Genomic DNA, 25,833 nt, shown 5'->3' on the forward strand with positions numbered 1-25,833 from the left:
GCTTCCTCACAGCCATGAGCTTCCTGTTTTGATCTTAGGTTTGCCTCCTGTCTCTCCCTATCACACACACACTGAGTCCTTTACAGGGTTTCAATCTTTTCATTCACCATATTTACCAGTAGTGTTTGTAGAGCTTTTTGGGAACTCTCCTCTGGATTATACATTGTCTGTTCTGTCACCTGATTATCTTGAGTGGGAATTGAGATACCCGGACTTGCCATTTTCTTTGTGTTTTTCTTGCTTATTCTGCCCCTTTGGGATGAAAGTAATGCCAGTTTTGTGCTAGAACACCATTTTTAGGCAAGCATCAACCAAAGTCCTGTAACTGCATAGTCAAAAGTCTGCGGATACAATCTAGTTCAACAGCTACAGTCTATTCAGCATTAAACAACTACATATTAATGGGCTAAGAATAGCAAAGAAGAATTTGACAAACCAGAAATTATTATGTTTAGGGAGAAAGGTGCGGGAAAATAGGGTTAGAGGGATATGGAAAGGTAAAAGGCGAGTGAAATTAACCACGTCCTAATCTCACAGAAGGAAATGGATTGGAAAGAATGATAGGAGAGAGAGAAGAAAAAAATTTAAAAAGGGACCAGAAAAAAATGGAAAGACAAATATTTAAACTCTTAAAAGTAATGAAAATTTAAAGAAGTAATATTGAGAGATGAATGGAGATAGGATGAGAGGAGGGGAGGGATAGAAAGGAGACCTGAAAAACTAAAAAATAAAAATACATCAAATATTGTATAGGTATAAATAGATAATAATGCTATTAAGGAATTTAATCTTTTTTTGTCAGTTTAATCTCTGAATATTTATTAGAAATAATGGTAACCCCAATAATAGTGTTTGCTATAAGTTTGTCACAAAAGAAACATACAAACCAAAAAGTTCAGAGACATAAATCTTAAAATATAATTTCATGATCATAAAGAATTAAAATATCAATGAATAAAAAATATAGTACATGCAGTATCTTTTTACAGAAAATATAAAATATTAAAAAGGGATGAAGGAATTCCTACTTAAATTTTGTGATAAATTATGTGCATGATGGTTAGAGCCAATAATATACTGGGATAAATTGTGTCCAAATTTATAGGTAAAATTATTATTGTTTGAACTAGCCTCTTAAAGGGTAAGGAATTTAATCTTAAGAGGTTTTGAATTGAGTAATACATTTTTGGATTAAGTATGTACACAATGGGGGATAAGGTCTTATAATCAGTGACAGGTATATATGAGGATGAGCAGAACAACAAATAATTCATGCAAAAAGAACAAAAGATGAAAAAGTAAAACAAATGAGAAAGAAAGAACAAAAAAGACCAAAAGGTCAGTAGAGATTTTTTTAAAAAAAGTACACACACACACATATACACCTAAAATAAAAATTATAAGAGTAAGAAAAAAAGATTAATAAAAACAATTTTTATAATTAAAAAGTAAAAATTTAAAAAAGATACAAAAAAAGACTTCTTTGATTTTGTTTTTGGGGGATTGATGGGAAGATCCTGTATCTCCCTTGTGTCTGTAACCAGTCTCTTGAAGTCTCTGCTCAGGTTGTGGTGTTTGGTTTTCCTGTGGCTTGATTGGTTTTTGAAGTCAGTTGGTTTGAGCAGGCAGAAAAATTCTCTGCAGTGCCAAGGATTTTATGAACCACCTTCCAGGCTAGTTCAGTTGGAGGTAGATCTGCTTTGAGTATCATAAAAGAGGGAGATGGCTGTTTCCTCTAGTTTAGAGTTGCTGTGATAAGGCTGGGTTCTGGGTAAAGTTGAGGCCTTTCAGCAAACAGTAGCTTTTCCCTGAGAGGCTAGCTTTTGAGACATTCACAGAGCCTAGCCTGTAGCCATTCTCAGGGTTTATGTTTACTGATTTTCAATTGATTGTCAGGGTTGCCATAGGCAGGGGCAGCCTCTGGCTCTGTTTACCCAGTGAAGAAAGCCACTCCTTCGGTTGTGTAGGTTTCTCTGCCTGGTTATGGTGACTTTCCCATGGGTGAAGTTGAGAATGGCAGGTCAGGGTAGGTACTTGTGACTCGCTAAATGACTCTTTTGTTTTCATCAAAGGACTGAGTTAGAGCTAACTGCTTAGCCAGGCCTTTGTCTGTATCAAAGATGGATATCTCCAGTGTTGGGGGGAGGGGTGGCCTTCCCTCCTCTGTTCCCTTTGAGAAGGAATGAGGATGTCAGTTTTGTACTCACGCTGGAGTGTTGGTTCCTAGGTAGCCTCTGGTCTGCTATCTGCAAGATGAAGATATCTGCTACTTGTCAGTTCTTGCTGGTGTTGAGTAAAATCTGCTCATATTTGTCCCAGACTCTCTGGGTTGTAGGCATGGTTGCTATGGATGCCACCTCAGCTGCCACAGCTGCCCCAGCCGCCCCAGCCATGGCTGCTGGAAAATGCTCAGATCTGTCTCTTTACCTGGATTTTCCCTCTCTGGCCAAACTCTCTGTATTGTGATGGCACACTTGGTGTGCCTAGGACTGTTCACTGGAACACTAGAACTGCTTTCTACGCGAGAACTTCTTTAGCCACCAGGTTCTTCTCCACCATCTTCTCAAAATTCCTGAAGGTGTTTAAATATTACTGGAATTGTTTTGGAATAAATAATTTTCACCTTGACTATCTTGAGAAAAAATTGGTTTCTCAGCACTATAGGTAAGAACTTGAGTGAAGGAAACAAAAGGAAAAATGAAGAACAACTGAACACACACATTCAAAAGAAAAAAAACAACCCAAGAAAACAAGTTAACTCAGTACTCAAGAACCTGCAGGAAATGCAAAGGTTTTTTTTTAAATAGCTACGATAAGCTTATCAAAATCCTGAGTACATGGGAGTCTACTGTTGTGAGGATAGTGGTTAAAGCTCAGACTGGACAGAAAGATCTGTACACAATGCCAGGCACCTGTTATTCTAAATTCCAGGAAGAATAACATGAAGTAGATTGAGCCCACGATCATACACAAGTAGGAAGCGAGATTCTATCTGAAAGTTATTCAGGATAATTTAGGGATGGGGGCATGCCAAAGTGTTAAGAAGATCCATTTAGGAGACACAAGACACTCAATTCCAATTCTAATATTATGGGTATTAAAGAAAAAAACTATGATTTTAAATAATGGGAATAATTGTAAGATTTGAATATTTGAGTGGAGAAAAATGCATGAGAGAGATAGAGTTTACCCATGTTGCAATGCTTTGTACTTAAGTGATAATATTATGTGGTACTCCAGACATAACAGAGTTACCTTGCAAATGAGCATGGATGTGCATTTGGGTGAAGGAAATACTCTACTTACACAGGTGTAAATTAAATACTTTTTTGGGGGAGATTTTAGTTCTTGATCTAAGAGCCTGGGTGATATCTCTGAGTCTTTTCTCTCAAGGCTATCACTCTACTACTTTGAGCCACAGTTCCAATTCTGATTTTCTGTTGGTTGTTTGGAGATAAGAGGCTCATGGACTTTCCTGCCCAGGATGGCTTCAAACCATGATGGTCAGATCTCAGCCTCCTGAGTAACCAGGATTCCAGGCCTGAGCCATCCATTTTTTTAATAATTTAGTAAATTGTACAGTTACAGATGTTATAATTTATCATTATAACCTTTATAATATATGTGTGTATATTTATATCAATGCATACATATAGAAATATTTTAACATATTTTTATATCTACAGTAGATTTATGAAATCATCCTTCATTATAAAATAACATGGAAACAAGTTTAATGAGGAGCAAAGCAAAGGGAATTGTCATGTTTCTTGTTGTTGAATGAAATATGAATTGTGAGAATCAGTTTGAGAAAACCATTTAACAAAATGGATAATGACTACTAATTCCTATCCCTTTATTTGCCCATATTGTGCATCCTCACACATGAGTGTCAAAGTAAAACCACACTTTTTTGCCTTTGTATTTAAATCATATGTTATAATTTAGCGGTTATGTGAAGTAATCAAATAAAGATTAAAATAATAGTGAGACTATGAGTTAGAGCTGAAAATTATTTTAAATATAATAATAGCTAATTAAATTCCATATCTCTTACGTTTACTCTATTGTCATATCCCTTATTCCCACATTAGGAAAGTACATAGAAGATTCTCACTAAATTATGTGTAAAATTATGAAAAAATGTGTTAAAAGAATATGGGCACATTGGGGCTAGTAAAGTGGCTCAGTGGTAGAGCTTTTGCCTTGCATGCATGAGGCCCTGGGTTTGATTCCTCAGCACCACATAAGCAAAAAGAAGAAAGCTGGAAGTGGTGCTGTGGCTCCAGTGGTAGATTGCTAGCCTTGAGCAGAAAAGCTGAGGGACAGCACCAGAGGGGCCCAGAGTTCAGGCCCCTCGACCGGACAGAAAAAACAACAACAACAACAACAACAAAGAATAGGGGCACAGTGTGGTTTTAGCTGATTGAGACCTGTAGGGGGTAGTGTGTTTTTGAGGACTTGATAAACGTTGTGATGGAGATGAAGAAAGGGATATGCTTATTCTGGAAAATTGGCTAGAGGATTGCTCACATAAAAATAGTTATGAATTCTTCCAAAAGGTTACAGTAAAATCGCTCTCACAATCATGTTCACTACTGCACTATTCACCGTAGAGAACTTATGGAAACAGCCCAGACGATCTTTAGCGGAGGGATGGTTGGACAAAGTGTTGAACAAATATACAATTAGGTTGCACTCATCCATTATAAAGACTGTTACAGCATTTGCAAAGAAATGGATAGATCTAAAATTATTTTAAGTAAACGAAGTCAGAGCCAGACACACCAAGGATGTGTATTTGGAAGCTAGAATTTTATGCAAGTTAAACAACTGTATTAATCAAAGCATGCTATTTGCAGTGGAGTATTTATTTATTTATTTATTTATTTTTGGGTTCGGTCATGGGGCCTGAACTCTGGGCCTGGGTGCTGTCCCTCAGCTCTTCAGCTCAAGGCTAGCGCTCTACCACTTGAGCCACAGCGCCACTTCTGGCTTTTTTCTTTTTGCTTATGTGGTGCTGAGGAATCGAACCCAGGGCCTCAGGCATGCAAGGCAAGCACTCTACCACTGAACCACCTTCCCAGCACTGCAGAGGAGTATTTAAAAGTTGTAATTTCTTATAAAATTGAACTTTTAATTCAACAGAGTGAATACCAGGAGACTATCACTTGGAAAAGGTGAGGGAAAGTCAAAGGGAAGGATTAAATAGACTTCTGGAAGTAGAGAGTGAAGCCATAATATTCAATGCAGATAGTATGAAACTAGAAAAAATGAAAGTGGGGTGAGGTTTGGAAGGATGTGAGAAAGTTATGTAAAGATCCATTGTAATTATAAACCGATTCGTTGAATGGAAAACCCTTTGTACAACTATTTTATAAAAATATAATTAAAAACGATGGGGCTGGGAAGGTGGCTCAGTGGTAGATCGCATGCCTTGCATGCCAGAGGCCCTGGGATCGATTCCTCAGTACCACATAAGCAAAAAGAAAAAAAAGCCAGAAGTGGCGCTGTGGCTCAAGTGGTAGAGCGTTACCCTTGTGCTGAAGAGCTGAGGGACAGCGCCCAGGCCCAGAGTTCAGGCCCCATGACCGGACCCAAAAAAAAAACAAACAAAAAAACAAAAAAAAGATGGAGACATCTGATCTTAAACAATGAGTCAATATGATAATTTCCTGCTCAGAAATTTTCTTTGCAGGTATTTCCCTCATAATGACATAAAACTGAACAACGCAATTAATATGAATATATCACTTTGCATATCCTAAATAGACACAATATAAAAATCGCAGTAAAAATATTAGAATATATCACATGATAAAATAACAGGTAGAAAGTATCAAACTCTGATTGTTTTTCCAAGTACTTTACCTTTGGTATCTAATTTAATCCTCACAATAATCCCATAAAGTGGAACTACTTCTATTTTTAATTCTAAGTTGATGATATTAAATCTTCAGAGTTGCAATTACTAGTACAACATTGCACACACGGTAACTGTTAGCCTGCCGTCCATTCCCACCATATCAAATAACCTCATTCTATTTTGTAACTAAATACCAGCACTCAGTCTACTAATTCTAGGAAAACATCCCAAAATTATTGTGCACACTCTAATAATATTTCACTTTATCTTTCTTAGAAAATAGGTAACTAAGCCGGATACTGGTGGCTCATGCCTACAAAGCCAGCTACTCAAGAGGCTGAGATCTGAGGATTGTGGTTCAAAGCCAGCTCTGGCAGGACAGACTGTGAGATTCTTATCTTTAATAAACCACTAGTAAACTGGGAGTGGCACTGTGGTACAAGTGGTAGAGTGCTCGCTTTGAGTGGAAGAGCACAGGGACAGTACCCAAGCCAAGAGTTCAAGCCCCATGACCAACAACAACAACAAAAAAGAAAATAAGTAACTGTAATATGAAAAGTCCAAGTTCATAATCACTTACACCTCCCTGGTGAAAGGAATTGCTAAACTATAACATTCTTGATTTCTAGCTCAAAATAGTAGAAATCATATTTTATCCCTTCACTCAACACTGCACTGCCTGGTGACCCCATCTCTAGTTAATACAGTCTTACTGAAAGTATGACCTGCCCAATTCCTGACGGAAACAGACTGCAGGTCTTTTGGAGCAATCATTTCCACACTGTAGTTCACCTAAATTGTTTACCATTAGAAGTATTTTGATTGGTTTTTTTACCCAACATTTTGAGAGAAATGTACTACTTTAAAATGTTATTAAAGAAAGACTGATATAAAAAGCACTTTGACCCCAGATAAATATTTTACCTTTCATATACCCAAAAATGCAGTCTGACCTATCATTAATGTTAGGAGTGAGAGGTTAAAAATCATAGACACCAAGACCTAAGTATGAATTAAAGACTCTCCAATTTGTGAATACAATTGGTTTAAAAAGACATCAATACTACTGCATTTTTAAATTCCCTATGAAAATGATAATATTTCCCTATGATAATGATAAACTATTAACACTTAAAAATAACTCATTTTCTTGGGAGTAGGACACAAAACACAAGGTTAATCCTAATCGTTTTAAAAGACCTTTATTTATACAAAAACTCACTCATAACTATAAAGATTATAAAACTCACTGAAGTACAGAGACACAAAGGAAATAATTTAACTGCATCATGTACATTCAATGGACTGTTAATGGAAAACAAAGTTATACTAATAATTAGCTTACCCAAGTCACTTACATTCTTTTATTCTATTCCATTTACTTTCATAAAAACTGGGTTTTCATTGCATTTTCTTTTTAAAAATTGAAGGTATATAAAAGTTGAAAAGCAATTTGCACCATTGAAGATCAACAAAAGTTAATGACCTAACTACACAGGAAGTTCCTATATATTATAGCAACACATTGACATTACAACTAAGAATAAATACAAATGGCAAAAGTATGATCAGGTCCACTAGAAACCAAAACACCACCACCATCAAAGGCAGCAAAAAAAAAAGAAAAAAAGAAAAAAGAATGTTTTCATTTTCTGCAGTTTGTTTCCATAAATAGCATATTAAATGTTCAGAGAAGTTCCAACTTTGTGTTCCTCTCCTATAGGCTACATCTTTGTAAAATATTTTGTCTATATTATTGAATGTACCAAAATTTTCTTTACTATTCTTCCGTGCTTTCTGTAGTCATTGCTTTATAAGCTCATTTTCATCACACTTAAGTAATTGTCTATAAAAGATACTGACATGTCTACATTTATAATCACATGTATATGCATGTATAAACATATGTAACTTATTCTCCAAACAGAATCACTGTAATTTCCAAGAAGACATGTACTCTGTCTTTGGTGTTCATTTTCATTCACTAATCATAATACTTGTGAAAAATCCAGTGAGAGAATAAAAACAAAAAACAAAAAACAAAAACTGGGTTTTCATAAAATGACACATAAAAAAGACTATATACCCACTTACATTTTAAGATCTTAATAATATTTATTTCAGAAATTTTGGCTCTATAGTCAATGAAATGAAATAATACTAAAATATTCAAAGGATTTTCAGAAATTGCAAGACTTGCTCTGGGATGTTATGTATATTGGAAAAGATATTCAAAAAGCCTTTTTTGTTAAAGTTGCCATAGTTACTCCCACAAAAGAGCCATTAGTAAAGATCCCTGTGCATGTACAAAATACCTTCAAATGCATCCACAATCTGGACATGACACATGCTTTTTGTTTATTCGTTTTTGAAAGGAATATCTAACAAGCATATCCACAATACTTATTTTCAGACAATAAGATGAAATATTCCAACGTAGTATGGGTTTGATTATCTCTTAGTGAGAATAGATATGATCTTGCAAAGAAAGTTATTTTCAACAGAAATCCAGAAAGAGTTTATCCAACTTGTGTTTCACAGGAATAACCAGAGAGTAATACCTGTTTGGTCAAGTCGGTCCAAATCACTCCATGAGTGTATCTTAAAAGTATAACCAATTTAAGAAGTCACATATGCATTTTGTACTGATAATCAACTTACAGCAAAATAACTTACTACCTAATTATGTCTGTATCTTCTTACCCAACATACAATAAGAGTTGAAAGCGTTCTCTTTATCTAACTTAATGTTATAAATGCTTTGATTATGATGACGTTATTATTAGACAAATAATATATACAGAAGGGTGGTTCCACTGAAAAGACATGACAGAACACTGATATATAAAAACATTGCAACACAGTTAGCTCTTTTCAGCTTCACCCTGTCCACATTGGCAAGCAACATTGCAACAGCACATGCACACATATACACATACACACATGTTCGCACATGTACACACACATATACATGCATGCTAAATTCAGGATTTATTGTACAAAAAAGTTCAAATAAAATTTTAGTGATTAGGACAAATGATAATATGCCTTATTACAAAATAATACATAAACCATCACCACGCATGTTATATTTTACCTGCTTCTCCACATGTGACCACTTAATTTATTTTTAATTAATTAATAACCTTATTAATTAATTTATTTGTTTGGTGTTAATACTAGGGCTTGAAGTCAGGGCCTGGCTTTGTCCCAGAATTTATTTTTTGTTTCAGTTTTCTCAAGACTAGCATTTTACTGCTTGTACCACAGCTCCATTTTTAGCGTTTGCTGGTTACTTTCAAATCAGATTCTAATGGACTTTTTTTTCTTGGTCTGCTTTCAAACCACAATCCTCAGATTTCATCTTTCTGTTTAACTACTATTAAAGACATAAGCCATCAGTGTGGCTCCTATTTTTTCCTCAATAGTTATCTAATGCACATACTTAGATAGTAATTTAAAAATGAGAGTATAGAAGCAAGATGTACAGTGGTGATATTGTCCTGTCAGAAATTCAAGTTAGTAATGTAAATTTATTCTTCAGACCATACCCAAACAATACCATGATATAGTGTAAGAGAACTCACTATTGAACATATTAGCTTTAAGAGCTTTCTGATAGATCCATTATTTATTGTTACCCAACATTAGAAAATTGTATGAGGCATTGGTAAAATAGAAGTCCTTTGCATGACTACATACATTCCTTGTCTTTTTTTTTTAAAAGACACTTGCTTTCATCTAAAAAGGAGGCCTATCTATTGTCTTCATGTGATTTTGATGATTGAACGTGCTTAGTGAGAAGGTCATAATGTATTAGTAGTCCTTAACTATCAATTCTCATTTATCTTCTTGTAGAATATAATGATTAAATCAATAGTTCAGAATCATGCTTCCATTGCAAGTGGATCACCAGTAAGAAATCCTCAATACCAATTCCCACAAAGTTTTGTCACAGATACAATCTCCCTGCCTTCTCTGCTGCTTGACTACCTTCCTATTCCTTCATTGTACAGGAAAAGTGTGATTCAACTGATTTCAGTCAGATCTGTTACTAGAATTATCAAGGATTTAGTTTATTGTCTGTAATTTGGTCAAAGTTATGTCTCTTTATGTAGGCTACTAAAAATGTATTTACTAATTTCAAGTAAATACATAAATTCTATATCCATCTTTTTTAAAAAATAAAATTTTGTTTGCTCTATAAATTGATCAGAGGCATGGATTTTGTGGCTAGATAGGTCATTGCACATCTGTCTCTCTCTTTTTCCCTTTCTTGGTTCTAATAAATAATATGATCGCTCCATAATTATCCTAATTTATTTTGCTTTTATATTTTTGGTTGCATCATTTCACTTTTTGCTCTGCCATTTAACAAATCATATATATAGAAGGCATTATTTCCTATTTTCTCATTCCTAGAATAAGCTGCACATGAAGACATCACTGGTCCTCATTTTCAGTGTGTACATTTGAATACGGAGGAACATCTTTCCTCTGTTCTCTAACAATTCCTTACTCTCCGGTTAGAATAATTTCGAATAGTAAAATTGGAAAAAGAGAAAATAAATCATGGTGAATAAACAGATGCAGAAAATTCACCGGATATTTCTGACCAGTTCAACCAATGTGAACTAATAGGGAAATACATGGACACCTCATTCCCACTGGCTCTCAAAGTCTCTGGTTAGGCAATTCTTAGGAATATGAGGAACAAGATGAAAAAGTAAGGAATGGTATCAATTAAAGAAAAAAAATGGAGAAAGATCCAAGCAAATTTCTTCATTGGGCTGCCAAAAATATTCGGCTTACTACAGTGCGGAGACTTCTTTCCAAATGGCCACTCATGTGAATATTAGGGATGACGATGAGTATACCCCTCTTCATTGAGAAGCCTACAGTGGACACTTAGACATTGTCAGTGAGTTGGTGTCTCAAGCGGCACGTACAATAATTGTAGATGACTGGACACCCCTGCACAGTGCATATACGTGGAATAATACCAGAGTGGCTTCTTTCTTACTTCATCATGATACAGATACCAATGCCCAAACTAAAGGCCTCTTGAACCCGTTGTATCTTGCTGCTGAGAATTGAGATAGCAAAGATACGCTGGATCTCCTTCTGTTGAACCATTATATAAAACCAGGCCTGAAGAACAACATAGAAGAAACTGCATTTGATATTGCCAAAAGGATAAGTATGTGTCATTCCCTCTATGAAGTTGTGGAGGGCTGTACAAATTGTTCAACTAAGTCCTAATGTTCGGGTTAAGTTTCTTAAATTTCAAAAATGCAAGTCCATCTTTTGTGTCCCTACAAAATATTTTCACAAAACAAATAAGAGCAATATCTTTTTTTTTTTTTTGGTCTGTCATGGGGCTTGAACTCTGGGCCTGGGAGCTATCCCTCTGCTCTTCAGCTCAAGGTGAGCACTCTACCACTTGAGCCACAGCTCCACATCCAGTTTTCTAGTGGTTTATTGGAGATAAGAGTACCACAGACTTCCCTTTCCAGGCTGGCTTTGAACAATGATTCTCAGATCTCAGCCTCCTGTGTAGCTAGGATTATAGGCATGAGGCACCAGTGCCCGGCAACACCAATATTTTACTGTAAAAATTAATGGATTCCGCGGAATTCTTCCAAATGAATTGCCTGCATTGGATGTCAAAATGTATTCAATAGTTTTTGTATACATGTATAATGATTTCTTCAGAGTTTGTGATTTTTTAATCAGAAATAATTTTAACTTACCTGTTGAAATGAGTAGTACAGAAAGTAAAATATTTCTGGTGCTTGTCTGAAAAAGTATATCTTAAAATATTCTATATTCTATGTTTGCATAATGTTCATAATTTATTTTATTTTCTCCTAGATATACTTTGAATTCTACATTACTTTATAATATATAGGTTAATTAATGTGTCCTTTCCGATTGCATTCCATATAAAAACAGTTTGATTCCTTATTTTTTCTAGGTCTTTATTTTTCTTTGGGATAAAATGACAATGTTGTCTAATTTGAAGTTTTGTAAATTTTATGCTATGTAAACGCCTTTCTGAGCTGAAGATTTAATACACTGATGTCAAACTAAATTTAATTCTATGAATTACGTGTATTGTTACACTTGTAATTTTGTAATCAACCTTTTAATAACTGTTTTTCATTTCTTGCATCTGAAGAATGAAAAATATGGAATACTTCTCAAATTTTCATATTATCCTTTTGCAAGTGCCATGTTAATCTCTGTATTGTAATTTGAGTATACTTGCTGCTGATGCATGTAGTATCCTCTAAATTTAAGTTGTTAATGATGCAATCTTTATACAGGCTTATATCTATGGGTGCCTACTTGTAACAAGGAAACCTTCTTGTTCCTAACAATGTTATCGATCTTATTTCCCTAAAATTCTGTGAATATTGGAAAAATTATATTGATCAGTCGATTGTTCACATTTGCAAACTTTTTTTTTGTCAATGACTATCAAGTCTTTTTATTTGGAATTTTATCGTACTCTCAATTATTTATAGATAGGTCTAAAGGTGATGGCTTTTTCAAGTACTTATTTATCCAACTGAATTAGCTTTGTGGACCTAATGAATTCAAAGTAAGCATTGCTTAAGAGCTACTTTTAAACTTCTTCAGCTGACATTTTCCCAAATGAGGTGTTACTGGTACAAATGTCTACCTGAGCCTTTACCCTTCTTCCATGTGGGAACAGACCAACCAGAATATCTTACCCTGAAAACGTAAATTGTCTTACTTGAACAAAACTAATCTTGGTTATAAGGGATGATAGAGAGATGAACAGTTCAAACAGAACTGTTCAGACTAGAAGGTATTTTATCAAAATATAATTTTTATTATACCTTCCATTTCAACAGTAACTAAAGCCAAGAAGGTGAAAAAATTGTTCATATGCATGATTACTTAATGTCCTGGATTGTCTACCATCCAACCAGGCAGGAACTTACACTACTGCCTTTTTATCACAAAATATTTTCATAGTTGCAGGAGAAGTCCATATGTTTCTCCTCATTATTAGGCATTAAATTGATAATGTTTTAATCACAGTGTTTCCCCTTGCCTACATGCTGTAAATCTACAAATGGTAAAGTTTTAGGTCTAACTCTATCAAACACTGAGGCAGAGAAAATGGAATAATACTTTATAACAGAGTTGCCTTTGATACAGTAACTACAACAGAACAATGCAAAACGTGTGCCTTTTAATTATATTAAATATAGTTATATATTTTATATTTATATGTGCTGATTTTATATTTCACACAATGAAACTTACTAGAATTAGTTGATAATTTGACAAATAAATTGATATTTATTCCAATAAATAGGATTGGAATATAAACAATTAGGTTTAAAAAATATATTAGAATATAAAAAAGTATCAATGCAATGTCTTTAGTATAAACTTGTGATACATTCTAACTGTTCTAGGTCTTCTGAATTCACATGGTAAAAAAATGTTTTCCTCTAATCTATAATGAATTTTACTCTGCTGCTCTGTTTATTGTTTTAACTCGCTAGTCCCAAACTTTTTCTCCATATTTCTGAAGCATTCCTACTGATTATGCACAAATTTTACTAAGATGCCTAAAGCATATTATTCTTCTGCAGGACCCATGGGTCATAGGATCCCAGGTCCCAGGTACCTGCATCATCAGATAACAAGGGCAAGACTTCTTACCAAGGCCCACGCAACATGTCAACACAAAGTAATTGAAGACCCATCTCAATTTGTCATTTCCTATATTTCAGGGCCCCAATTCCTTTAGATGCAGGAATTAGCAGTAAGCAATTGTGAAATGCAAGGGAACTTAGCAATTGTTTATCAGAGAAAGCTATTATTTCTATGACCATTAATCCCAAGATTTATGCCATAAAGTCATCATAGGCTAACAGTTTCAAACTTGTAAGGGGCACTTTAAAATTACTTAATTCATATCATGAATACCTTATCTCTATTTTGACAAAATACTACACCTCTGCTAATGTGACGCCCTCCTTGTTCTGAAAAGAACACCACAATAAACTGAGCTGCATTATTTTTCCACCACTGGTATTCTTGGGATCACAACACGTGCAAATATTATTTATATTTATACTTTTTTAGCTATCATAGATATTCAGGATGCTAAGATAGGAAAATTATGGTTCAAAGCCCACCCAGACAGGAAGGTTTCTTAGAATCTTATCTCCAAAAAACTTCTCCACAAAAGACAGACTCAAATGGCACGGAGGTTGAAGTGGTAGGGCACGAGCCTTGAACATAAACAGGCTCAGAGACTCTGTCCAGGCCAACAGTTCAAGCTCTAGGACGAACCAATAAAACAAAAACTAAATTGAAAACAAACCCCAAACCTAGCATTTTTCTCCATGTATACAGAGGCACGTAAATAAGGAAATGGCTTCCTGTGTTACATATAGGTAGAAGAAAGAAGATGTCACACAATTACTCTCTTCATACCATATTAAACCAAACCCTTAAAAATTGTTTTTTTCTAAATATATAAATTAATGTCATCCATTTGTTGGCAACTCTGTGTAGATTATTCACATTAACAAGGTGTACATGACCTGTGGGAATTATCTAATAACTATGTTCTAATTATAACACTCTTGAAAGAATATCTAGGCAAATAGAATGCCAGAATCATTTGTGAATTTTTGAATTAATCCCTCTCCTTAAAAAGAATTTTGTAGTATCCTATGGAATATGAAATTACAAATAAAACCAAAAAATATATTTTAAACCTAAATTCTAATTTAACAAGGTCTACAAAGTCCCACATTAGACGAACTTTGCTATTTCTCCAGACTTAAGCTTTTGTAATCCTTCAACATTTATTTGGAATCCAACAGAATGATGCTTATTTACTTTTGCAAATTTTTGGATCGGAATCATGAGCTATTTTCCATCTAGGAATGTTCTGTAATGATGAGAGCATTTAAAACGCAAGTGAGGATATATATGAGTTGCATTCATTCTGAAACTTGACTTCTCAAAACATAATGACAAAATTAGCCCAAACTCTGAACTGTGTATTCTTTCTTGTTGTTTGGTTTGTTTTACTGAGACAAAATTATTCTACCTGGTCCAGGGAAGGTATCGTTATGTAATTCCACTATCTAATCTCCTGTCTGAGTGCTAGAATTCCAGGCTTGTATCACATTGCCCTGCCATAGTTTGTTTATTTAATCTAGAAACAGACTAGCAATTTTGAACTTCTCCTATGATCTTATCCACTAGACTGATTGCTCAGACTGTTTATGTACTATTTTCAAAGATGTTTTTACATTTGACACAGGATATGAGCATTTTCAGATGCACCTGCAAGGTTCCCTGATTCATTCCACCAAGGATCCTATCCCGTTAATAATGATTACTTGACTCTCTTACATCTCTGGTCCCTATCTATGTAATATTCTCAACTTTGGGGGAAAGTTCACTTGAGGGCTTTCTAATATTAAAAATTATCACTTGATTCTAGTCGTACTCAGGACCTATTTTCTATTGTTTTCTAACTTTTCTACATATTCTGAGAGTTGTTTCATTTGTGTGTTTTTGTGTGCACCTATAAGTGCCTCTGTGTGTATATGTATGTTTGTATGTATGTATGCAAAAACCTAAAGCTGTTATTCAGCAATCTTGCTCGTGACTGATATTCCAGCTTTTGGCTGGTTAATTATATGTAGTGTCTCAAAGCCTATACTGTCCAAGCTGGATGTAAATTGAACTTCCCAGACTCCTTTACATTCTTAGGTTTTATTTTTCCAGGAGTATCAACTTTCAAACTTCAAACACTTTTGTGAGTGTAAAGTCTAACCTGTAGCCCAGATTTTTGACTCAAGAATTCATATAAAGGTAGATGAACATATACATTACATATCCTGAGTGTTCACTGTTAGAAATGTGATCATAAACCAAGTTGTTGTGAGATCTGAGGATTGGTGTTTAAAGCCAGCATGGGTAGGAAAGTCCTGGAGACTCTTTTCTCCAATAATTACCAGAAAACTGGAAGTGGCACTGTGGCTCAAGTGGAAGAGCACTAGCCTTGAGCTGTGTTTCAGAGGGACAGCGCCCTGTCCCATATTTCAGGTGCCACGAACAATAACAACAACAACAAGAAGAAGAAGAACAACAACAAAAGTATATAAGAAAAGGAATGAAAAAGATTGTGATCTTAGCCACCAGGTTCATTACTATTATAATTCCTGTTCTCTCAAGATGGACTCTTTTTTTCCAGTTAAGTCTATTCTCCCATATCTGACTTGCATTGGAAACAGAATCATTCTTCCATTCTCCTTTTTGCACATTTACATGATTAGCAAGCGTGATTTAGAAAGGGAGTGGCCTCATGCTTCATGTTCCACTTAGGAGTAATGCTTTCTCTATTTCACTCCCATAAATCTACATACTGGACTTGGCTTTATTGTTTCAATGTTTTCTTATTTGTAGCGTCTTCTATATTGTATTGAACACTTATACATAAACAAAGAACTTCTTTTTCTCCTATAATTGCTATTGTTTCTCTTACTGTTAACTCATGTACACTTGGGAAATTAATGCACAGCACATAGACTCACAATAAAAGATCTGAGAACCTTCTTCCTATTTAAAATTCACCTTAATTTACAGAGCACATAAGAAGTTTGAACAAAATGTTCTCATGGATAATGTATTTATAAGCAATTTAAATTTCATTTCTCTTTACTAAGCTGTCTCTGAAACACGTGTTACCTCATGTCCAAAAGTGCCCTTGTGCTATATCAATGAAGCCAGAAAACATTCATTTTTTTTCTGGAGCAGCACCATAAATTGTTACTGGAAGTAACTGTTAATGGATGTGGAAACTGATCCCAGGAGAGGAATTGAACATAGAGAAATGACAAAGTTGAAGTTAACTATTGCTTTCTTCTTTGCTGTATAAGAAAAGGATCCTAGGCTGGAAGGAAACTCTGTCCCTGATTTTTTGAGTGTGTCCTTTACTCATATAAACCTCCTCTGTAAACTTCTGTCTGAGAGTATTACAAAAGGAAACAATATGCCATTTGAAGGCCAGCATAGAACAAAAGGAAGTAACTTTGTTTTAAAAGTGTTCTACTGCACGAAGAGACAAACGGTACATGGTCTCCCTCATAAGTGGATGCTAAATCCAAAAGGTTAGGTGATACGACAAAACTAACAGGACTTAAGAAACAAAGAACTCCCGCTCATCTGGTTGAACCACTACTAAATATCCTCATGCTGCTGATCACAAATATTGTATATAACATGTGAACACTGTTATATATTACAGACTGTGGTAGACAATTTGCTCCAGGGAAGTTAGAATGAACTTGTGACTTTGAAAATATGTAATCATTTAATCACAATCAAAAAAAAAAAAAAAAAGAACCTCGGGGAAGGGAGGGAGGGAGGGGATAGTAGGGGGAAAACAATGGAGGGGGTAACAATGTTCAAGAGAAAGTGTACTCATAACCTCACTCATGTAACTGTAACCCTCTGTATAGTAGCTTTACAATAAAAAAAAAAGTGTTCTACTGCAAAGAAGCAAAGATATGGACATTTTAAGTTTCTTATGGATGGATATTTCACTCTTGAGATGATTCTATTGTTGCAGGAATCAGTTATCAATTCCTTTAGTCTGGTCCTGAGTTTTCCATAGCAATAAGGATTCCAAAATAGGATCCAATGAGTATGATCAGCAAAAGCAGCCTCTTCTCAGACAACCATTATTTTAAGGAGAGTCCCAAAGAAATACCCAGGGTTTGTTTTGTTTGCTTGTTTGTTTAGTTTGTGCTGGTTCTGGGGCTTGAACTTAGAGACTTGCCCCTGTCCCTAAAGAGTTGTCTTTCTTTCCCACCTGGCCCAACGCTAGTACTCCACTACTTGAGCCAAAAGTCCACTTCTGTCTTTTTTGGTGTTTAATTACAGATAAGAGTTTGACAGACTCTCTTGCCTGGGTTGGCTTTGAACTAACACAGTAAGAAAACTAAGTGATATCAATTGTATGTACTTCTCTTTTGAACCAAAAAATATTAGATGAAGTTTATTATAAAGCTAATATTGACAATTTTTAAAGAAAAGAATATGTTTAGCAAAAAAACATAACAAATATCTCAGCAAAAGTAAGTGCACCACTAAATCATTTGGGACGATTACTATTGACTTCATCATTCCTTTGGGGGAAACTTAAAGCCATATTTGCACTTTTTTGTTGGTTGTGGGGATTGAACATTGATCCTGGGCACGGTCTCTCAGCTCTTCAGCACAAATTGAGCACTCTACCACTTTAGCTACAGCACCAATTCCGGATTTCTGGACTTAATTGAAGATAAGTGTTTCATGGACTTTCCTGAACAGGCTGGCTTTGAAACACAATCCTCTGGTCTCAACCTCCTGAGTAGCTAGGATTACAGGCATGAGCCACCAGCACCCGGCTCATATTTGCATTTATATGCATTTTATGTCACTATGTAGACAAAGAATGAAAGAAATCTGAACCAAATGTTGTGACAGCTTTTCAGAATAATTGAGGTAGCAATAAATATGCCCCCTTTTTCCATTTTGTTACATTAATGACTCATGAGCTATTGGACTCTTAAATTAACATCCTCTTTCCTCTTTGTAGGTGTATTTAGTATCAGGAAATGCTCATAAAGAAATATAGAAAGACATATTTTTAGAAAGTAAAGGAGATCAGGTATAAAAGAACAGCATAGAAGGAGATACATTTATCACACAGAGATTAAGAACTAGCATAGGAAATTTTGAATGCTAAAGGCAATGAGGCATATGCTTAGTTGATAACTCGTTCTTCAATAACCAAAAATGGTTCCCTAGAAAGGTTTTTGCTATACCTTAGTTACTATCATTTTTTCATTCCATCTGGAGTTATTCTTTCACTTTTGTCACAACTAATAATTAGCCTCTGCTTTATTGGTGCGATGACTGGCCAAAACAGTTTCCAAATCTCACTTAGACTATCCTTCTCATTGTGATTAGCAGTGACCCTACTCAAAAGCTTGGAATCTTTGAATTTCCAGAATTAATCTTCACCTGACATCTAAGCACATTCCTGGCATTAATTGCTGTGACCTAATGAACAAAACATTTTTTCAACGCAGTATCCTAACATAGGTAAAGTACATGAATTAGGGACTATTGTCAGGTATCAGTATGGAAAGAGCAATTATATATTCCAGGTATGGGTTCTGTATTTTGCATTTACTATCTAAATGTTCATTGTTGTTGTTGTTGCTGTTGTTGTTTTGGCAGTCCTGGGGCTGAAACTCAGCACTTGGGAATTATTCCTCAGCTTTTTTTTTTCCTCAAGGCTAACCCTCCACCAGTTGAGGCACAGGACCACTTCCAGTGTTTCCTTTTCAATTTTGGGTGCTGAGGAATTGAACTCAGGGTTTCATGCATGCTAGGCAATCACCATATTATGAAGCCACATTCCCAGAACCCTAAATGACTTTCTTAAGATGGCATTACATTTTCATTCTGTAAGTATGTGTCATAATTTTAGCCAGAAATTTTTTTTTAGAAAAGAGCGTTGAACACAGTACTCAGTCCAGTAAGGCTAGATGGACAATGGATAACTGTCACAGTGTAGCCAGGGTACAGAAGGACTTACCTCATGGAGCTGGTACAACAGACTGAGCGAGACAGCTTCTGACCCAAAGCCTACCTCCAGAATGAGAGGGCCATCTTGGTTCCAATCACATGGGGATGCTGGGCCACCTCCTCTAGCACCCATTGAATCAGTTCCTGAGAGAGAAAGAGAAAGAAAGACGGTCAGAATTACACTTAAGCCAAGTGACAGTGGTTCAGGCCTATAATCCTAAGTACAATGGAGGCTGAGATATGAAGATGATGGTTTATAGCCAGCCCAGGCATAAACAATTGTGAGACTCTTATCTCCAAAGAACTACCAGAAAACTGGAAGTGGTGCTGTGACTAAAGTTGTAGAGTGCTAGCTTTTAGCTGAGTAGCTCGGGGAGCTGCCTCAGGCCCAAAGTTGAAGCCCCATGACTGAAAAGAAGTGGACTTCTCACCACAAGAAGTGGACTGAATAGCACCCATTGTCCTAGGGAGCATAGCAGAGAACTCAGGCTGAGCTTCCTGTCAGCTGGGCGTCATTAATAGGTCACCCGGCTTCTCTGTGCCTCAGTTTCCCCAGCTTCAAAACTGAACAAAGTGAAGAATCCCGTTACTCATGGAGATAGGCAATAATCCCATACCTGTTGCACCATTAATTACACACACCATCTGAGATCTTTCCGGGTATCTTCCTTTCATATGCTCACAGAATTGCCAAGAACAGTATCAGATGGACCCTCCCTCTGTGCCTGCCCCTGCTGCAGAGATCCCTCTGTATTCATCCTTTGTTTCCTTACAACTGTCCCATGAGTAGATTAAAGTACAATGGTTGAGGCCCAACCCAGAGCTTCACCTCTGGTCAAGAATCGGCTGCCGTGGACTGAGTTTGGGACAATCCATCTAAACCAATGACTGAGCATGGTGCTACATGTCTACCATTCAAACTATAGAAGACTGGGCCTGGTGGCTCATGCCTGTCACAGATAGGAGGACCATGATCCAGCCCAGGCTGAGCATATATTAATTCTCCATCTCAGAAATGCCCAAGACAAAAAAGCTTGACTTGCATGGTAGAAGATCTGACTGGCAAGCCTAAGGCCTTGAGGTCAAACCCTAATATAGCAAAAAGAACCAGAGTTCCAGTGCCAGAGGCTCATGCCTATAATCCTAGGTACTCAGGAGGCTGAGATCTGAAGATCACAGGTCAAGATTTAAAATAGGGTTGGCCTTGTCCATCAGGCGTCATGATGAGAAGACCCAGAGTCTGACCTATGCTGTTGTGCTCCATACTGGCAGAACTCATAGCCTTACTAAGTGTTGGTCATATTCTCTGTCCCCTTGGGAAGCCATCCCCTGCAGGCCGCACTCCCAGGTCCTCCCAAGCTCCCACTGCCACCATCCAGGCCCAAGGGAGTACACAGCACCATTGCACACAGATCCCTTGTTCTTGTAATTTTACAGTGCTGTGTCCCCTTCAAGCCTCTCACCCTTCCAGGCCCCCAGACCTCAGCTGTGAAGCCCATACATAGATAGCAGGTAGCAGGTAGAAGTTACCAAAGCATTCAGCCTCCTTGTTACAACCCACTTCTACACACACACACACACACACACACACACACACACACACACACACACACACACACGCACACACACACACACATCCAGACTGGTGACAGATGACTCATCCATGCAGCACCTGCAATTTGCCAACTGATCACTCACCTGAGCACAGTCAGGCTGTACAAAGAAAAAGATGATCGGTCTCTCTGTCTGTCTTTCTCTGTTTCTCTCTGGCTGTCTTCAGGTGAAAGGTTGGCTGAACACAGAAGACAAGGGCTCACACAGCAAGGGTTTCTATCTTCTGCATCCAACACCTCCCATCCCCAGAAAAAAAGCAAAAGACCCCAGAAGGCAGGTGTAGACATGCTGCTCCACACCTCTGACTAAAGCCACCGGGTTCCCACCAGGGAGAGGAAGGGTGCCGATGTGTGGCTGTGTGGCTCCCACTTCTCCAGGCCAGGGGATCTGTGGCACCCACTCCTCACCCCATCCTGTATCTCCCCGTTTCCTGGGACACTAGCCGCTGGGGGTGGGGGTGGGATCCTCGGGTCAACACCCACCCCCACCCCTGGGGCACATTTGTGCCAGGGCCTGGGCCAGACTGTGGGGCACAGGGGAGGCAGGGTCCAGGTTGGAGGGGAGGGGATATGGGGTCGCAGGGTGCGGGGCTGTGTGGCAGCCACTCACATGTGTTGCTGGCAGAAGCTATTGGTAGCTGCTCCAGGTGGGGCAAGCAGCAATGGCAGAGGCATGACAGACACTCAAGCCCTAAGCAGAGGACAGGGGAGCCAGGATCAGGTCAGAGCCCCAAGCTGGTTCATGGCACACCATTGTACCATTGCCTGAGGAAACCATGGGTCTGAGCCCTCAGCACCAGGTTTGAAATGCTGCTCCTTGTGAAGGGGGGGAGAGGGCCGGGGCTCAGGCAGGTACATGGTGGGCCTGAGGAAGGCCTCTCCTCCTAGGCCTCAAGTCTCTTGCTCACCACTCAGCCACCTCTACCTTCCTCAACTGCTGGTAATGATGTTAACAAACGGAGGGAATCAAGGTGCTACTTGGCAACATGGAATGTGGGCGTGGCCACAATTCTTGTATCCCATTGGTCAGAAAGAACCATGAAACAATGGGGGTGTGGCTGGAATCCTGTGATGTAGGCAGAATGGGCGGAGTCAAAATGATGGCAGCCCCTTTCCCAGGGAACTCTGTCCAATCCAGTTGGGGACAAGAGAGTGACCTGCTTTAGCCTGATGACTGCACATATTGTTTTGTATGTCTGTTTGTTCCCAGACCTTGAACTCAGGATCTGGGCACAATCTGTGAATTGCTTTTGATCAAGTCTAGCTCTCGACCTCTGGAACCACACTGCTTTACTTCTGGCTTTGTTGGCACAAGTTAGACAGGACTTTCCTGCCTAGGGTGACTTTGACCATGATCCTCCTTTCACAGCCTTGTAAGTTTTAAGGAAGACTGCTGAGAGCCACTGATGCCTGGCTAATCATTGGTTTTGCTGATGTTCCTGGACAGACCTGTGAGTTACCTGTCCTCAGGTTTAAGTGGTAGGAGCTGGAGCCCACAGTTTGAATCCTGGTCCTGCCACCAACAAATGGCAGGAGATCCTATGGAACTCATTCCTATTCATGTGATTACCAAAGAAATGTGATGTATATCATGATTAAATGGGCAGTACTTGAATCACTTGAGGATAAAATTATACACAATTACATTATAAGACACTGGTCAGTATTAATTAATACTTTATGAAGCATTTAAACAATCACATTCATTAAATGGAGGCCAAATGAAATACCTACGAATTGGGCATCACATAGCATGGAGATTCCAATTTTTTTCTGCCAGGACTGGGATTTGAACTCATGGTCTAGGTAACCCTGCTGTTGCACTGTGTGGGAAGGGGAAGCTTGCCTCCTTGAATTCAAGAAATTCAAGTCTGTTCCTTAGGCCTGAAATCGATGCCCACCAGTAGAAAACATCCTATTTGTGCACATTTTAAATATATGATTTATATACATATGTTGATTCCATATTGCATTCAGTGTAGTTATTTATTTTATTTTTTGTTTTATTCATGTATTGACTACTCATTTTATTGACTATTATGACACATAGAACAGTGGTTACATTGATTACATAGGATAAAGGTTTGCATATGTATTGCACATCCTTCCTGACACCCAGAACTTTCACAGAAATGGAAAACATGTGTCACCATCAGCTTCTTACTACATGATTCATTTTTTGGGAGTGCTGGCATCTGAAATCACAGCCTACAAGGCCCAATTCATGAATGGGTGATTGTCAGCCTGCCATCCTGGGGCAAATTGAGCTGACAGGCAGTTCCAAGTACCTGAGATCGAGCCCCAGCGGTTGACAAAATAAGAACAGATTGACGTGCAGATGGTAGTACACAAATAAATATATATCGTTATAGAGTGTCAGAGATGTCTATACATTATTCAGTTATATAGGCTACACTCCTACCAATTCTTAGGTATTTATAATGCCTCCATGTAATTAATGTTATTGTTTGCATTCTTAACAAACTATTAAGTAAATCAATCAATATCCTGAAATTATTGCATTCTGTAACAGTATTCTTTTAACGCTTCATAAATATTAAATAAAATCAGTCTCCTGAAATGATGCTGTCTAATTTTATAGGAGCATCATACACCATCAACTCATTCAACTGTGACATTGATAATATTACCTTGTTATTCCCATGGATGGGAACGAGTCTCTTAGTATCTTCTGCCATTGATTGGTGTCAGGACTGGGATTCGAAATCAAGGCCTACATTGCCATGTGGACCTATGACTTCTTCAATAGTCTGACAACCTTCAGCAATGCAAGGTGAAGTGCCCTTTGCAAAAGTGTCATTCATACCCAGGAGGGTCACCGTGCAAAGGAAGAAAACATAAAAAGGCCATCTCGCTGCATTTTTTTCTGTACATTTTTGCCACAAAAGGCCTGGGGGTCTAGGATTGCAGGATCTACTGTGGGTCCAGTGGCCGCACCTCAACATAAGGTGATCGAAGCTGAGGCAGAGTTACAACCTGAGTTCAAGCTCCCTGCTGAGCAAAAAATAATTGAAAGAGATTAGCTCCCTGGCTTGCAATTCACCCCCTTTATTCTGCCAGGCTTTGGATTTGAACTCTGGGTAAATCTGCAGCACTGTGGAAGAAGTGGAAGCTCACTGTACTTGAACATAAGAAAGTCAGGCCTGTACTCTAAGCCAAAATTTAAGCCCCAGCCTTGGAAAACATACTATTTATATACATTGTAAATACAGGATTTGTACTTACCTATGGATGTTCAGTCCATACACGTTTGGTGTGGTTGTTCCTTGTACTTTTTGTTTTATTCATTTATTTACCATTGATTTTACTATGATGACACCCATTCCCTTTATTACATTGATGACATCCTATTACATGTAATCTAAATTTGTAGATGTGTTCTCCATCATGCCTGACACCAGGACTCTCAGAGAAAAGGAAAAAAAAGTTTAACACTTGGCTTCTTACTGCATGATCCAATTGTTGGGAGTGCTGGAATCTGAACTTTGGGCTTAGCAGGACCAAGTGGTGAATAGTTCAAGGTGATCACAGCAGCCTGTGAGCAACAACGGAGTTAGGCCATTCCCAGGATCTGACATTGATCCCCAGGATGTGCTATGATAGTCATGAATTAATAATTTAAACATAGGATCTATATTTACATATATGTATGGACAGCATCTTGCCTTTGGAGTATTTTTTGTCCTGCTTTTCTGTCTTATGTAAGTATTGTGTATTTTACTGAGTAAGGTAACAGATATAACAACCTATTTCCCTGGCTACAGGGTTTCCTATGCATTCTCCATCCAAGCTGAGACCCAGGACTTTCACAGGACAGGAAAAAAGGTGAATCGATGGTCTTCTCACATCAGGATTCATCTTTTGGCAGTGTTGGTATTTGAACTCAGAGCCTATCAGGCCCAATTGAGGAAAGGGTCAAGGTGAGGACACCAGCCTGTGAGCAACGAAGGAGATAGGCAATTCCCAGGACTTGACATCGAGTCCCAGGAAGGTCCAGATAGTCATAAATTCATAATTTAAGCATAGGATCTATATTTACGTACATGTGTGGACAGCATCTTGCATTCAGTGCACTTCTCCTTAATTTGTGTCTAATTCATGGAGTTGTTGTGTATTTTACTCAGTATGGTGACAGGTATAACTGTGCTGACATGGATGACAACCTGTTCCTATAGTTATAGGGTTGCCTATGCATTCTACATCCTAGTGGAAGACCAGGACTTACACAGGAGAGGAAAACATGTTCAACGACTGGCTTCTGACAAGAGAATGAATCTTTTGTCAGTGCTGGGATTTGAACTGAGGTCTGGATAGCATTGTTGCACTTTGGGGTAAGGGAAATCTCACCATCCTTGAAGACTAGAATGTCAGGTCTGGATCAAGGCCTGATTTGAAGCCCCAGCAGTGGACAAAATAACAAGCACGACTTTTTTAAACATAGCATCTCCCTTTACCTACAAGTGTGGTATGCATCTTGCATTCAGTGTAGTTATTCTTTCTATTTTGTGTCTTATTCATGGATGTATTGTGTATTTTATTGAGTATGGTGATAGATATAACTATGCTGACATGGATAACAACCTATTCGAATGTCTATAGAGTTGTCTATATAGAATACTCGATCCTCGCTGAGACCCAGGACTTTCACAGGAAAGGAAAACAGGTGGATCGATTGGCTTC

General features: G+C 37.6%; 1 pseudogene; it reads right to left on the reverse strand.

Annotated features, from left to right (window-relative positions):
* Positions 1-12,051: 12,051 nt before the first annotated feature.
* LOC122124510 lies at positions 12,052-12,148 on the reverse strand (annotated as a pseudogene).
* Positions 12,149-25,833: the final 13,685 nt, after the last annotated feature.

The sequence above is a fragment of the Dipodomys spectabilis genome, unplaced genomic scaffold (genome assembly GCF_019054845.1).
Source record: "Dipodomys spectabilis isolate Male_0828 unplaced genomic scaffold, ASM1905484v1 ptg000238l, whole genome shotgun sequence".
NCBI classification, from domain to species: domain Eukaryota; kingdom Metazoa; phylum Chordata; class Mammalia; order Rodentia; family Heteromyidae; genus Dipodomys; species Dipodomys spectabilis.